The 16942-nt window shown below is 37.1% G+C and overlaps 1 protein-coding gene across 6 annotated transcripts in view; it reads right to left on the reverse strand.

The window, feature by feature from the left end:
• Window positions 1-16942, reverse strand: part of CNKSR2 (connector enhancer of kinase suppressor of Ras 2) — a 299057-nt gene that overhangs the window by 163556 nt on the left and 118559 nt on the right. The window lies entirely within an intron of this gene.

Consider the following 16942-nt stretch of genomic DNA (forward strand, 5'->3'; position numbering starts at 1 on the left):
AAAAGTAGAGCATAAGTGAATAAAACAGAATGTACTATGCTAAAATATGCTCGCCCATAGATGTTTCAGACTTGGTACTGGTGTCCATAATTTGAGACATTTGTGCTTTCTATTTATCTGTTTTTCCTTTACTATCCTAGAAGCTATTTTCCAGTAATCACTGTGTTATCTTCTATCCACCACTACCAGGTTACATTTGTTCCGTGATCATTGTATCTATTCTACTGTAGAACAGATCCCACTGGCTGGTCAGGACAATGAAGTTTGAAGGTTTTCTTTATTATCAATACTTACTGTACTCTCTACTTGGTCTGTGGCCTCAGTGCTGGGCTCAGATTCTTCTTCTTCTTTTTCTATTTTTTGCATGATTCTCAAAACTGCAGTTGAATTTTGATTATAAGTATCTAAAGATACACATTAGTTGGCATATTACTAATACCCATGGAAGGAACTAGGGCTTTATATGAAGACAGATGCAGGCAATTATGAGACTGCCAGTTACCTGCTATATGACTATGATCGAGTTATTTTACATCTTTGAGGTTCAGCTTTCTCCTGTAGAAAATGGGGTAATAAAATTACTTACTATGAATTACATGGTAAGTCAGATAAATGTAGGGGAAAAAAAGGCTAATGTGGTTCCCATCCAAAGAAGAAACTAGAAAAAGGCTTATTCTCTCCTATGGCTTTCTCTACCCTCAAAAGTTCAACTTTACTCAAGAGATGAATTATTTCATTATTATTAATTCCATGGCCTTGCTAATCATCTCACAATGACCACTCATCAGATTGTGAGGGCTACATTTCTTTAGTTTCTCTGATACTCAAGTCTAAATGCTCTCAGATACAATGGGTATATTTACCCTAAAGAGCTTCTAGGCTAACTCTCAACAGGAAGACAACCCCTTAGCCCCAGTTGAGGCATCCTACAGGACTAACTTCATGGTTATATGACCTTATAGTCATGCAAGGGCTTGCACTTAGTATTAGGTACTACTGTTAGCTATCTTGGATTTCTTAATTGTTTTGGAACAAGCATCATTTTGCACTGGATTTCACATTTTAAGAAGCTCCTCTTGAAACCCCAATCTCTGTGAGTTGTTTTCATTCCTCCCCAATAAAAATTTGTCAGCAGACATGGGAGAAAGGACAAAATAACAACACAATATATAGAATCTGGCTACAGTTCAAAATTGTTGCTGTTTGGCAAGAAGATAAAGAAATACTTTGGGGCAGATTTACATCTTTTAACTACTGCTTTCCTTCTCCTATTGGTTTCGACAAATTGTAGTTTATTTCAAGAGTCCTGTGTTTAAGTAAATAAGATGGTAATAGGTGCTTATAAATGGTTCAAATTCAGGTTGGTTCAACATTCCACCTCATGTAACACACTGGTAATGAGCTGTATAAGTTTTCCTATTTAGGCACTGGAAGTTCTGAGAATAGGATAGAAGGAAAAAAGGCAGAAATACTAGACAGTTAAAAAAGAAACACATAAAAATAAAAAGAAAATACCAATTAAATCCACTATATTAAGCTGTAAATAATTTTTTCTAACATTCCTCTTCTTGAATGATTTTGCTTGCCAAATGCCTGCTATGCTGGGAATACAAAACATGAGTGAAACATCGACTTTACCAGCAAAACTATTAAGATAAGTAGTCTTAGAAAAGAAACCCCACTAGAACCTTGATGCCTATTATAGAGATAATGTACTAGAACCTTTAAATTACAGCATCTGGCACTTGACTAAATAAGCTAATTAGAAGGAGTATAAAATAGCCTGGCTTTATATGCTAATTTCATACTCATTACTGAATCATACATCAAACCACTGCAGGAATCCACATTAAGAGTAGTACAGTAAAGTTCCAGAAAAGTTATTGAATACATGCTCATAAAAAGTAAATTTGTTTAAGCGCACGTGGCGCTAAGCACAGGGACCGGCGTAAGTATCCCGGTTCAAGCCCCCGGCTCCCCACCTGCAGGGGAGTTGCTTCACGGGCGGTGAAGCAGGTCTGCAGGTGTCTATCTTTCTCTCCCCTCTCTCTCTGTCTTCCCCTCCTCTCTCCATTTCTCTCTGTCCTATCCAACAACAAAGCAACGTCAACAATGGCAATAATAACCGCAACCAGACTGCAACAACTAGGGCAACAAAAAAGGGAAAAAAATGGCCTCCAGGAGCGGTGGATTCATGGTGCAGGCACCAAGCCCAGCAATAACCCTGGAGGAAAAAAAAAAAAAAAGGAAATTTGTTCAGTTTGTGAAATCGTGGGATATTACTCTATCAATTAAAAACTATCTAATTCCGGGAGTCGGGCGGTAGCACAGCGGGTTAAGTACACATGGGGCAAAGCGCAAGGACCAGCATAAGAATCCTGGTTTGGGGGGTTCCCGGAAGATGGCGGACTGAGAAGCTGCTAGTGGCTTGAGCTCTGACCACATCTCCTGGAAACGGTAGGATTTTCTGCCTTTAGTAGGCCAGTCAATAAGGGATCCTAGTGGTAACACCAAGGAGGTGACTATAACTTAATTTGGGTTAAGAATTAGAGTAGGAAAAAAGGGGAAAATTTTTTTTCCTTTTATTTTTAAGCATACCTCTTCCCCCTCTGCCCCACCCATAACCAGTCCCTGGGGACCAGCTCCTAGCAGGCTCCCCTGCTAGGAGCCTCTTTCTTTACCAAATTCCTGTCCCACCAGGGAGTATCATTCATTCTAAGTCTATACCCTTCTGAAACCTCTGGCCTTTTTTCTTTCTAAGTAGCCAGCCCCACCCACCTCACCCCACATAGCTAATTAAATAATTAAAAATAAATAAATTAAAAAAAATCCTTTCCTTTCACTGCTTTTATGACTGTTCTTTTTCTTATCTTTTTTCCTTTCTCTCTCTCTCTCTTTCTTTTTTTTTCTTTTTCTCATTCTTGTCATCCTTTCTTCCTTAATCCTACAGCTTCCAAAGCCACAGCCCCCAGCCCCCCTAGCACCAAACAGTGTGCTTTTTTGAATTCACTGATACACATTTGGGAATTATTTTGGGGAAGAATTCTGACTCAGTGTGGACTCTCACTGTGAGTGTCTCTGCTCAACTTCTCTTCCTCCTTTAGCCACCCCTAGAATATACAGTGGATAGTAGATTTGCATAACTGTCTATTTCAGCTATCCTTATTTAGTCCTGAGGTTTTTTTTTCCTCATTCTTAACAATAAGCTGCCTCTGATCACAAGGTTTGAGGTATCTGGGACAGGGTTTTTATTTTATTTTATTTTACCCTGCTCTATTTTACTATTAATATTATATAAAGGCATATATCTTCCCCCCCTTTAGGTTGATCAGAATTAACTCGTAGCATGTATTTCAGTGCTAGGGTAGTAGGCATCTTATCTATTGTGGGAGGAACTTGTCTCCTTAATCCTACCTCCTCTATAGACTCTCCCCTCCCTCCCCCTCCTAGCTAATCAAAAAAATTAAATTAAATTAAAAATAAAGTAATAAAAAAACCCTTTCCTTTCACTGCTCTTTAATTACAGCTCTTTTTCTTATCTTTTCCCTTTTCTCTCTCTTGTACCTTCTTTCTTTTTTTTTTATCTTGTCATACATTTCTTCCTTCCATCTTCTTTGACTTTCTGTGAATTATTTTGGGGAAGAAATCTGACTCAGAGTGGACTCTCTATGTGTGTATCTCTGCTCTAGTTCCCTTTCCCCTCTTGTTACCCCTAGAATATACAGTGGATAGTAGATTTGCATAACTGTCTATTCTTGTTATCCCTTCTTTCTTTTCTCTTTCTAATTCTCTGGGATTTAGTTACTATTTTTTCACGGACTGGAGAAATTGTTTGGCTAACTGGCAGTGATTAAACTGCTTCAATACGTGCTTCAGTTGCTACTGTAATTCCTGAGGTTGGGAGTGCAATTGTCATAAAGGTATTTAGTACAGTGTTGCTTGTACTCAACACACAACAACTGAGGAATAACAGAGCATATAAAAAAAAAAAGAAACACATAAATCAAAAAAAGGGTAGATCAAAAACAAATAAAACTACTACTCCAATGAATGAAGACAGGAGTCCAGAAGAAACTACAAATCAGCCAGAAGAAACCATAGATAAGAAAAGTATGCAAGCAATAATAAAATTTTTAATCACAGAAATGAAAACAACACTGGAGGAAAGGAATGGCAGTATTAGGGAAACAGCAGTTGAGACCCCCAAGGAAAATACTGATTATCTTGAGGCAATTAGAGAAATGAAAGCTGAAATAGCTGTAATGAATAAAGAAGCTGAGGCAAGGGAAAGCAGACTAACAGAAGCAGAAAACAGAATTAGTCAGACAGAGGATGAGTTAGAGAAAACTAAGAAAGAGGTGAAAGAGCTTAAAAAGAGACTGAGAGACACTGAAAACAACAACAGAGACATATGGGATGATCTCAAAAGAAGTAACATTCATATAATTGGCCTGCCAGAGGAAGAAAGAGAGGAAGGAGAAGGCAACATTCTAGAGGAAATAAGAGAAGAAAACTTCCCACACCTGAATAACAGAAAGGACAGCAAGATTCAAGAGGCCCAGAGAGTACCAAACAGAATCAACCCAGACCTGAAGACACCAAGACACATCATAGTCACAATGAGAAGAATTAAGGATAAAGAAAGGATCCCAAAGGCTGCAAGAGAGAAACAAAAAGTCACATACAAGGGAAAACCCGTAAGATTATCTGCAGACTTCTCCACTCAAACTCTAAAAGCCAGAAGGGAATAGCAAGATATCTATTGAGCCCTGAATGAAAAAGGGTTTCAACCAAGGATAATATATCCTGCTAGACTTTCATTCAAACTAGATGGAGGGATGAAAACCTTCTTAGACAAACAACAGTTAAAGGAGGCAATCATCACCAAGCTGGCCCTGAAAGAGGTTCTAAAAGACCTCTAATAAACAAGAACATCACTGTAATACTTGAAATATATCAGAGCAAACAAAAAAAATTTTTTTGAACAATGGCACTATAATACATTAAATCCATAATATCAATAAATGTCAATGGCTTAAACTAACCCATCAAAAGGCACAGGATGGGGGGATGATCAGAAAACATAACCCAACCATATGCTGCTTGCAAGAATCCCATCTGTCACAACAAGATAAACACAGACTTAAAGTGAAAGGATGGAAAACTATCATACAGGCTAACAGACCACAAAAAAGGGCAGGAACAGCCATTCTCATCTCAGACACGATAGATTTTAAATTAAATAAAGTAATAAAAGATAGGCAAGGACATTACATAATGATTAGAGGATGAATCAGCCAAGAAGACTTAACAATTATTAACATCTATGCACCCAATGAGGGACCATATAAATACATTAAGCTCCTACTGAAAGAATTTCAAAAATACATCAATAGTAATACAATAATAGTGGGAGATTTCAATACCCCACTCTCACAATTAGACAGATCAACAAAGCAGAGAACCAATAAAGATACAAGAGAATTGAATGAAGAGATTGACAGAGTAGACCTCTTGGACATTTTCAGTCCTTCACCCCCAAAAACTGGAATACAGATTCTTTTCAAATCCACATAACACATACTCAAGGATAGACCACATGTTAAGCCACAAAGACAGTATCAATAAATTCAAGAGCATTGAAATCATCCCGAGTATCTTCTCAGACCACAGTGGAGTAAAACTAACATTTAACAACAAACAGAAAATTATTAAAAGTCACAGAATTTGGAAACTAAACAACATACTCCTTAAGAACCACTAGGTCAGAGACTCACTCAAGCAGGAAATTCAAATGTTCCTGGAAACGAATGAAAATGAAGAGACAACCTATCAAAATACTTGGGACACAGCTAAAGCAGTACTGAGAGGAAAGCTTATAGCCATACAATCACATATTAAACACCAAGTAGCAAACCTACAGCCAAGATCATACTCAATGGACAGAAGCTGAAAGCATTCCCCCTCAGATCGGGGACTAGACAGGGCTGTCCACTGTCACCGTTACTCTTCAACATAGTATTGGAAGTTATTGCCATAGCAATCAGGCAAGAGAAAGAAATCAAAGGAATACAGATTGGAAGGGAAGAAGTCAAGCTCTCACTATTTGCAGATGATATGATAGTATACATAGAAAAACCTAAAGAATCCAGCAGAAAATTATTGGGCAATATAGCAAGGTATCAGGCTACAAAATCAATATACAAAAATCAGTGGCATTTCTTTATGCAAACACTAAATCTGAAGAAGAAGATATCCAGAAATCACTCCCATTTACTGTTTCAGCAAAATCAATCAAATACCTAGGAATAAAGTTGACCAAAGAAGTGAAAGACTTGTATGCTGAAAACTATGAGTCGCTACTCAAGGAAATAGAAACTGATACCAAGAAATGGAAAGATATCCCATACTCATAGATTGGAAGAATAAATATCATCAAAATGAATATTTTCCCCAGAGCCATATACAAATTTAATGCAATACCCATCAAAGTTCCACCAAGCTTCTTTAAGAGAATAGAACAAACACTACAATCATTTATCTGGAACCTGAAAACACCTAGAATTGCCAAAACCATCTTGAGGAAAAGAAACAGAAATGGAGGCATCACACTCCCAGACCTTAAACTATATTATAAAGCCATCATCATCAAAACAGCATGGTACTGGAACAAAAATAGGCACACAGACCAGTGGAACAGAATTGAAAGCCCAGAAATAAATCCCCACACCTATGGACATCTAATCTTTGATAAGGGGGCCCAAAGGATTACATGGAAAAAGGAGGCTCTCTTCAATAAATGGTGCTGGGAAAACTGGGTTGTAACATGCAGAAGAATGAAATTGAACCACTTTATCTCATCAGAAACAAAAATCAACTCCAAATGGATCAAACACCTAGATGTCAGACCAGAAACAAACAAATACTTAGAGGAAAACATTGGTAAAACACTTTCCCACATGCACCTCAAGGACATGTTTGATGAATCAAACCCAATTGCAAGGAAGACTAAAGCAGATACAAACCAATGGGACTACATCAAATTGAATAGCTTCTGCACATCCAAAGAAACTATTAAACAAACAAAGAGACCCCTCACAGAATGGGAGAAGATCTTCACATGCCAGACATCAGACAAGAAACTAATCACCAAAATATATAAAGAGCTCAGCAAACTTAGCACTAAAAAAGCAAGTGACCCCATCCAAAAATGGGCAGAGGATATGAACAAAACATTCACCTCAGAGGAGATCCAAAAGGCTAACAAACATATGAAAAACTGCTCTAGGTCGCTGATTGTCAGAGAAATTCAAATTAAGGCAACACTAAGATACCACCTCACTCCTGTAAGAATGGCATACATCAAAAAGGACAGCAGCAACAAATGCTGGAGAGGTTGTGGGGACAGAGGAACCCTTTTACATTGCTGGTGGGAATGTAAATTGGTCCAGCCTCTGTGGAGAGCAGTCTGGAAAACTCTCAGAAGGCTAGACATGGACCTTCCATATGATCCAGTAATTCCTCTCCTGGGGTTATACCCCAAGGAATCCATAACACCCAACCAAAAAGAGGTGTGTACTCCTATGTTCATAGCAGCACAATTCATAATAGCTAAAACCTGGAAGCAACCCAGGTGCCCAACAACAGATGAGTGGCTGAGAAAGCTGTGGTATATATACACAATGGAATACTATTCAGCTATCAAGAATAATGAACCCACCTTCTCTGACCCATCTTGGACAGAGATAGAAGGAATTATGTTAAGTGAGCTAAGTCAGAAAGATAAAGGTGAGTATGAGATGATCCCACTCATCAACAGAAGTTGAGGAAGAAGATCTGAAAGGGAAACTAAAAGCAGGACCTGACCAAATTGTAAGTAGGGCACCAAAGTAAAAACCCTGTGGTGAGGGGTAGACATACAGCTTCCTGGGCCAGTGGGGGGTGGGAGTGGGTGGGAGGGATGAGTCATAGTCTTTTGGTGGTGGGAATGGTGTTTATGTACACTTCTAGAAAAATGTAGACATATAAATCACTAGTTAATTAATTTGAGAGGGGGAAAATCAATTGTATGTCTCAAAGTTTTACAAAACACTAACTGAATCTTTTTAATATATAGGCTGTGTATTTGATATGTGGACTCTCCCAAAAGCCTAGACCAAGTAGATCAGAAGCATCCAATAGCATCTATATATCTTGTATATAGCAGTATATACAAGATACTGGGTACTGTACAGCAAACCCTAACAAAAGGACTTTTCAAAGTTAACCCAATTACCAAATAATGTGATGATAACATAAACTATCGATTGTCTTTTTGAACCCTAAGACAGCAGGAACCTCACATCTCCATTATAGAGCCCTTACTTCCCCCAGTCCTGGAACCATTGGATAGTGCCCAGTTTCCCGTATGCCTCTCCCAATCCATATCAAATAATATTGCATCCGCCGATCATAACCTAACCAATGCAACGATTGCCACCTCAACATGCCTCACTTCAGACTGTGTCCAGAGACTTCACGTGTGGAATGACAACCCTTCGGCTTCATTACTCGGGTGAGACCTTTCCTTTCATAGTATACTCTAATTCCATCTCAGGTCGTTCACTTTCTAATAAAGTCCCAAAACCTAGATATACACCTGTTTCTGTGAGAGAGAGCATATCTTCACAAGTATCTATAAACTACTGCAAAATATATACCTGAAAGCAGAAGTACACTAGAGTTTGCAGTGAGTACCTCCCTAACACTTCCTCTCCACTATTCTAAGCTTTGGGTCCATGATTGCTGAACAATTTGTTTGGCTTCGTATGTTAACTCTCTTTTCAGTCACCAGTTTCCAGATGCCATCAGGATGCCGGCCAGGCTTCCCTGGATTGAAGACCCCACCAATGTGTCCTGGAGCTCAGCTTCCCCAGAGACACACCCTATTAGGGAAAGAGAGAGGCAGACTGGGAGTATGGACCGACCAGTCAATGCTCATGTTCAGCGGGGAAGCAATTACAGAAGCCAGACCTTCTACCTTCTGCAACCCACAATGACCCTGGGTTCATGCTCACAGAGGGATGGAGAATGGGAAAGCTATCATGGGAGGGGGTGGGATATGGAGATTGGGTGGTGGAAATTGTGTAGAGTTGTACCATTCCTACCCTATGGTTTTGTTAATTAATATTTTCTTAAATAAAAATAAATAAATAAATTCTAAAAAAAAAGGACAACAAAAGGAAAATAAATAAATATAAAAAAGAAAAAAAAAGAATCCTGGTTTGAGCCCCCGGCTCCCCACCTGCAGGGGGGTCGCTTCACAGGCAGTGAGGCAGGTCTGCAGGTGTCTATCTTTCTCTATCCCTCCTCTCTCCATTTCTCTCTGTCCTGTCCAACAACAATGACATCAATAACAACAACAGTAATAACAAGAATGATGATAAATAACAAGGGCAAAAAAAAAGGGGAAAATGGCCTCTAGGAGCAGTGGATTTGTAGTGCAGGCACCGAGCCCCAGCAATAACCCTGGAGGCAAAAAAAAAAAAAAAAAAAAAAAAAAAACCTAATTCTACCTAACAGTATATTTTAGACAAAGAAAACTTACTATAATATAGCAAGAACAATAAACTAATCATTATAAGATAACATCAGTACTTTGTAGGACCTACTATGTATAGATACATATGATATTCATTGTATCATTTTGTTCATATTAGAATTTACTGACATAGGTATTACCATAGCCCATTCTGGTGACAAGAAAACAAGCCTAAATAAGTGCATCAAAGTCATTGCCTTGGTGGACGGAATTATTTCCTTTCCTCTCCCTACCTCTTTCCTTCCCTCCCCTCCCTTTCTCTCTTTCTTTTCTTTTCTTTTCTTTCTTTCTTTTTCTTTCTTTCTTTCATTCCTTTTTCTTTCTTTCTCCTTCCTTCCTTCCTTCCTTCCTTCCTTCCTTCCTTCCTTCCTTCCTTCCTTCCTTCCTTCCTTCCTTCCTTCGTTTCCTATGTCTTATAGTTGTGTGGGGAATTGCATTAGGGACTCTGGTACCTCAGGCTTTCATGAAAGTCTTTTTTCATAACCATTATGCTGTCTCCCCGACCCAATGACTTGAATAAGAGATATTACTGGAATCCTTAAATCTTAACTTCTGTTTTTGATCCATTTCATTTTGTACTTCTTAAGATTTATGTCTGTATCAGATGGATGCTTTATTGTACTTTTAAGCTATATGATATAATAAGATACTGAGTGCTAATCTGCCAGTGTTTTGAAAATTTAGTATGTAGTTTAGATAGAGTAGTAGATCTGAGACTATGAGACACACTGCTCTTCAGGAATATTTTTAAGCAACTTTAGAAGCAAAAAGCAATTTTCTTCTTACTAAAAGATATCTGGTAACCACTTGTATAAAGGAAATTCTTCTGATACTTTTGCAATATATATATATATATATACACAAAAGATTATAAATTCTATTTACCTTTAATTATAAAAAGCAAAGAAACAAGCAAAGAAGGAAGCGGGCAGACAGTGGCATACCCCATCGAGTATACACCTTACTATACTTAGGGACCCTTGTTCAAGTTCCTAGTCCCCATCTGCAGGTGGGGAAATTTCAAGAGTGTTGAAGCACTGCTGTAGGTGTGTTTTTCTCTTTTTTTTCTCTATATCACTCTCCATTTCAATTTCTGTCTGTCTCTATCAAAAAGGGGGGAGTATGGGAGAAAGTAAACCTAAAATTAAAGCTTAGTAAATAATATATAGTTTTGATAAAACTAAATGGAAGATAAAATGATAGTGTACTATATATGACCTATCTCTGTTACAAGCAACCCAAGATGGTGATAAAGGATTAGAAAACTGCAGTTGACAGGCTAGCTAAGATTTAAGATAAGAACCTTTCAAAAGAAAAGCAACCCTATATATAATAAAAGCAATGCAGTAAGTATAAACATAATAACATATTAATATGAATTAGTATAATAAAATATATTCTCAGGAAATACTGAATTTCATATTCTTCTGTATAAGCATACTGTATTTATATATTTGTATACATGTATATGGTTAGCTCTCCCAAATTTAACAGTTCTAAAGAAAACAAAATATCTGAACACATCACGTTTACTATAAAACAATGCTTTTTACAATAGCTATAAAAACATTTTATTCAGGGAGTCGGGCTGTAGCGCAGCGGGTTAAGCGCAGGTGGCGCAAAGCACAAGGACCGGCATAAGGATCCCGGTTCGAACCCCGGCTCCCCACCTGCAGGGGAGTCGCTTCACAGGCGGTGAAGCAGGTCTGCAGGTGTCTAGCTTTCTCTCCTCCTCTCTGTCTTCCCCTCCTCTCTCCATTTCTCTCTGTCCTATCCAACAACGACAACAACAATAATAACTAACAATAAAACAACAAGAGCAACAAAAGGGAATAAATAAATAAAATAAATATTAAAAAATTAAAAAAAATTAAAAAAAACATTTTATTCAATGTAAAGGCTTAAAAAAGTAGTGACCTTACATTAATATTAACCAATAACAAATAATATTCTTTCACTATCACTTAATTTGTCATGTACTTTTTAGATTAATAAGTTTTAGGTATTATAATTCATAAAAGGCAACACAGAAAGTATTGTAAATACAAGCAATCATGAAAAGATCAAGGATAAGAGTCTTATGTTATTCTCAGTGCATACACAAGTATGACTAAGCTACATATTTTTATGTTTTCCTAAGTAAGTAGAATGTTACTCACTTATTCCTAGAGTGAATAAACCTATATTTACATTAAAATCAGAAATTAATTCGACATAGAAAGCATACATACTCATAAAGCTAGGAAATCTTATAGAAGAAAATTTCTATTTTCATATATATATATATATATATATATATATCTACAAGGGACAAGAGTATAAGACAAAAACTGAGGAAACAAACAGGTGTACACACATTTAAGATGGAGAATATTATAAAATTTCAACTTAAGCACAGGATAAACAATTCAGATTTATTATCAATAGTAGAGAAAACCGTAATGAATGATTTATTTTTATAGTGAATATTAATTAAGTAGTTATTCCTAAAATAATATTCTAATTAAAATAGTTTAGGGAACAGATCATGTTTTATTATATTGTTTGGCTTGCATATTAATATAATTCATTACTGTAAACAATGCAACTCTGTACCAGTTCAGGATGACATCTGCCTTGTATTTGGTGAACAACAAATACTTTGTTTTCACAAAATAGTATGTATTTACTGTAATATTAAGTAATGAGAATTCTAAATGATATAAACCACATTCAGAATTTTTTTTTCCTCCAGGGTTATTGCTGGGCTCTGTGACTGCACCATGAATCCACTGCTCCTGGAGGCCATTTTTCCCCCTTTTGTTGCCCCTGTTGTTGCAGCCTCACTGTGGTTATCATTATTGCCATTGTTGATGTCGTTCATTGTTGGATAGGACAGAAAGAAATGGAGAGAGAAGGGGAAGACAGAGAGAGGGAGAGAAAGATAGACACCTGCAGACCTGCTCCACCGCCCGTGAAGCGACTCCCCTGCAGGTGGGGAGCCGGGAGCTCGAACCGGGATCCTTACACCGCAGAATTTTAATTTTTTTTAACATTTATTTATTTCCTTTAGTTGCCTTTGTTGTTTTTTATTGTAGTTATTATTATTGATATTATTATTGATGTCGGACAATTGGCTTGGACAGAGAGAAATGGAGAGAGGAGGAGAAGACAGAGAAGACAGAGAGGGGGAAAGAGAGACACTGCCTGTGAAGTGACTCCCCTGCAGCTGGGGAGCTGGCGATCTAACCAGGATCCCTCCGCTGGTTCTTCGCTTTGCACCATGTGTGCTTAACCTGCTGAGCTACCGCCCGACTCCCTCAGAATTTTTTAGTATCTCAATACTTGTCTAATCACTCCTGAGATAGTAATTTTGTACTTCTTAATAAAATGGTCCCATATCAAGACATTTAGGTCTTTGGCAGAGTGAAATTCACAAAAATAATTTAAATCAGTTATTAAAAATTTTATGTTATATACAAATTTCTCAGAGCAGGAAGAATTTATTTTTTATGATAATTAAAGGAAAACAATTTTAAACATATAAAACTGACAGACTATAATAAAACTTTGATTTCAAATTGCAATTTATATTCATATAGAAAACAATAAGAATGTCAATTATGCTTGAGTAAGCAACTGTAGTTGCCAATAAAGTGATGTGAATATCACTTAACAAAAGTTAGAAAATTCTCCTATTCCTTTAAGTTTTAAATACTAAATGATGATAAATAAACACATCAGATTATACCACTGCTCATTAAGCCATTCATTTGTTTATTCATTTGACAATCCACAAGTATGTTACTTGTTACATGATTCAAAAGCTAAATACAACACTCACGGATTTCACAACTTGGGACCACGTTTCTGGTTATGCATTTATTTGACTTTGTTCTTGACCATCACTGGCATTAAGCATGTTACCTTTATGTTCTTAATGACAAAAGCAATGACACTTGAAAAAAATATCATCTAGAACAATAATAGAACTTATCAGTAACAGAGTATTGTTTCCAAAGATGCGCCTGCTTTGAAGAGCAAGAAACCAGACTGATTACAACAGCCCTACAATATAGTTTGAGATCTGGGAGCGTGATGCCTCCAGTCCTGTTTTTTTTTTTTTTCCTTTCCTTATTCTCAGGATTGTTTTGGTGATTTTAGGTATTTTCTGCTTCCAGATAAATGTTTGAGGCTTTTGTTCTATTCTTTTATTTTATTTTTTGCCATGACTTTGATGGGGATTACATTAAATTTATAGCTGACTCTGGGTAGACTATTCATTTTGATGATGTTAATTCTTCCAATCCATGAATATGAAATATCCTTCCACTTCTTTGTATCTTTTTCTATTTCCTTGAATAGTGATTCATAGTTTCCAGTATACAAATCCTTCACTTCTATTGTTAGGTTTGTTCCTATGTATTCTATTGTTTTTGCTGCTATAATGAATAGTACTGATTTCTTTCTTTCCTTTCTATTTTTTCTGACTTAATGTCATAGACAAAAAGAAGTTAAGAAAAAAGAACAGAGCAGAACAACAAAACAGAACTTGGACTGGGTTTGGTGTACTGCCCCAAAGTAAAAGACTATGGAGGTGAGGGAGGGACTTTCATGTCCTGGTGCATGATGGTGAAGGAGAAACTAGGTGGGGGGTTAGAGTGCCCTGCAGAAAACTGAGAAAATTTACACATGTACCAACAACTGTATTTACTGTTTACTATAAACCATTAATCCCTCCAATAAAAAGAAAGAATGGAAAAGAGAAGTGAACTGTAGTGAAGAGAAGAGGAGGAGGAAGGAAGAAACCAGTCCAAGACACTTCCAGTTACTTCCCTGAAACATCTTGGTCTGTATTTACGTTGAGATAAGAGGCTCCATCTCTCCTATAATTTCTGGCAGGGAAATAGTCATTTGGAAATCAGGCCAAGATGTGGGGAAATATCTATTCTCTTTGCCTGCTTGTTACAGTCAGGACACAGAGCTAGGTAAGCTTGTAGAGGGTATGCTACTTTCAAGGTTCAAGAATAACAAATATCTACATGTATTAGTGACTCAACTAAACTGTAGTTTATTAGGAAAGATGACTGTATTTTACTTTAGAATAAAATACCAAACATGAAGCAGTTCAATATAATTGTTTGAGCTTCTGGAAAAATTCTGACACTATACACAGTTTACAGGAAGAGAACAAAGTAGAAGAGACCTGTGAGCAATGTCTTTACTTATAGAAGAGAAAATTTAAGTTGTTCTTGTGTGGCTTCATGGAGAAAAACACTAATCACACTGTGCTAGTTATGAATTTATCCACTCTCAGCTCCAGATTCACCCTTCACTGCTTGTTCTGGGACAGTGGATAGAACTGTTCAAGCATTTCAGCTTTATAGTGCGCATAAAGTCATTTTTTTGTAAGTACAAAGTGTTGAAAAGAGGGGATCAGGTGGTGGCACACCACATTAAGTGCACAGAGCACTACTATGCACAAGGACCTGAGTTCCAGCCCCCGCTCCCCACCTGCAGTGGGGATGCTTTATGAGTGGTGAAGCAAGTGTACACGCACCAATCTTTTTCTCTTCCTTTCTATCTCTCCCTCCCCTCTCAATTTCTCTCTGTCCTATCGAATAAAAATAGAAGAAAGAGGGGGGAAAATGGCCACTGGGAGTGGTGGACTGAGCCCCAGTGACAAACCTGGAGGCAAGCAAAAAATAAGTAAATAAATAAAACTGTTGAAGAGACATTGTGGGGTGGAGAAGCCTAGGCATTTCCCTTTCTGTTGCTCTGGCTGCAGGGTCCATCAGTGAAGCATGTATGTGAGGACATTCTGTAGTGCCCAGATCACACAGTGGTCTCATAATCTCAGCTCAGGCTCAGTGATCACCATCCAGCCGTCCTCTTGGCCTTAAGATCAAAGTAGCATCCCAGTTTTTCTGAGTCTTTCCACTACATCACTGGATGGTTGTTTTCTGATTGACTGGCAACTGTGGACAAGTTCTGGCTTGGCAACCCAGTGAAGCTGTAACTTACCTGCTCCAATTACATTTGACCCTGAGCCTGGGGAAAAGTGTCCATTTGCAGTTTCTTCTCTGGCTTCTCTTCCAGTCACACATCTCATTCCTAGCAGGGCTTTAGAGCTCCCCTTTCATGTGAATAGTTGCATCTCTCTAACAGTTCATTAACTTAGATTAAACGCCCCTTGTTTAAGTTACTGTGATTTCTGTCTCCAGACTGACTCATCTTGTTGAAATCACATTTACATTTGCAATGACTATAAGTGCAGTTGACAAAATCTATAGTGTCTGTATTCACAAAAATTACTGTCTCAAAACGATGAAACCAGTCCTTTGATTTATCACTTTATGTGTCCATACTGTTTTCTACTGATGTTGTGATTTAGTCACTAAAGAACCATGGCATTTAGACCTTAGAAACTGCAGTTATTCCACTCCCCAACTTAGTAGCAACTAATGTAGCCTGTTCACAGATAATGCCAGAATAGGGTCAGGATGCCATTTTTTTTTTAACTCTCAAATTGGTGTGGTGTTTTTTTTTTTCCCTCCTATGACACTATTCTGTCCTAATTAGCTTCCCTACAGAAACAAATACTCTGAGTATAAGAATCATATGCCCAAAGTTCGTGTATACATGGAAGTATATTATAATATATAATGTGCTCATCAAATATACCCTAATAAGTATACTAACTTATATATTGTCTAAGCAACTCATAAAGCTTTAAAAAAGACTATTTTAATTATTTCCGGATGACAACATTCTCTTTAATATATATGTGTGCTTTCTTTTCATACCAAGAAAGAAGCATTTTCTACTATCATCACATTATGCCAGTTTTCTTCTTTCCTACACTGAACACTGACTGGGTATGGAGAAGCTAATTTGCAGTTAAAATAATTTAAAAGGCAATTAGCCTCCAATGTTTCAGAATCTGAAGATAATCGAATACAACACTGAAAAAATCAAAAGCTATTTCAGTAATAGTGTTAGTATGTTTCTTTAGGTAACAACAAATGCAGTTTGAAGAGGGCCAAGATAGAAGGATCAAATATGATATGACAGAGGAAAATGTCAGCTGGTGCAGGGTATGGGGTGCATACACCTATCACTGGGAAATAAGAAATTATACATATGTGATGACTGTCTTATAAATCATTATTTCCCCCAGTAAAGTGACAAAAATTAAAGTATGCAAATGTTTTTCATCTATAAAAATGATTATGCAAACTCATGTTTTAATGTTATTAACCATAATTATATGTTCAAACACAATGTATATGTTAGAACAGAATGCATATTTTAGAACAAAAAATTTCAAACATAAAGTAAAAAAATTAAAAATTATTGAACAATCATGGACCTAAAGACTGG

The sequence above is a fragment of the Erinaceus europaeus genome, chromosome X, assembly GCF_950295315.1.
Source record: "Erinaceus europaeus chromosome X, mEriEur2.1, whole genome shotgun sequence".
NCBI classification, from domain to species: domain Eukaryota; kingdom Metazoa; phylum Chordata; class Mammalia; order Eulipotyphla; family Erinaceidae; genus Erinaceus; species Erinaceus europaeus.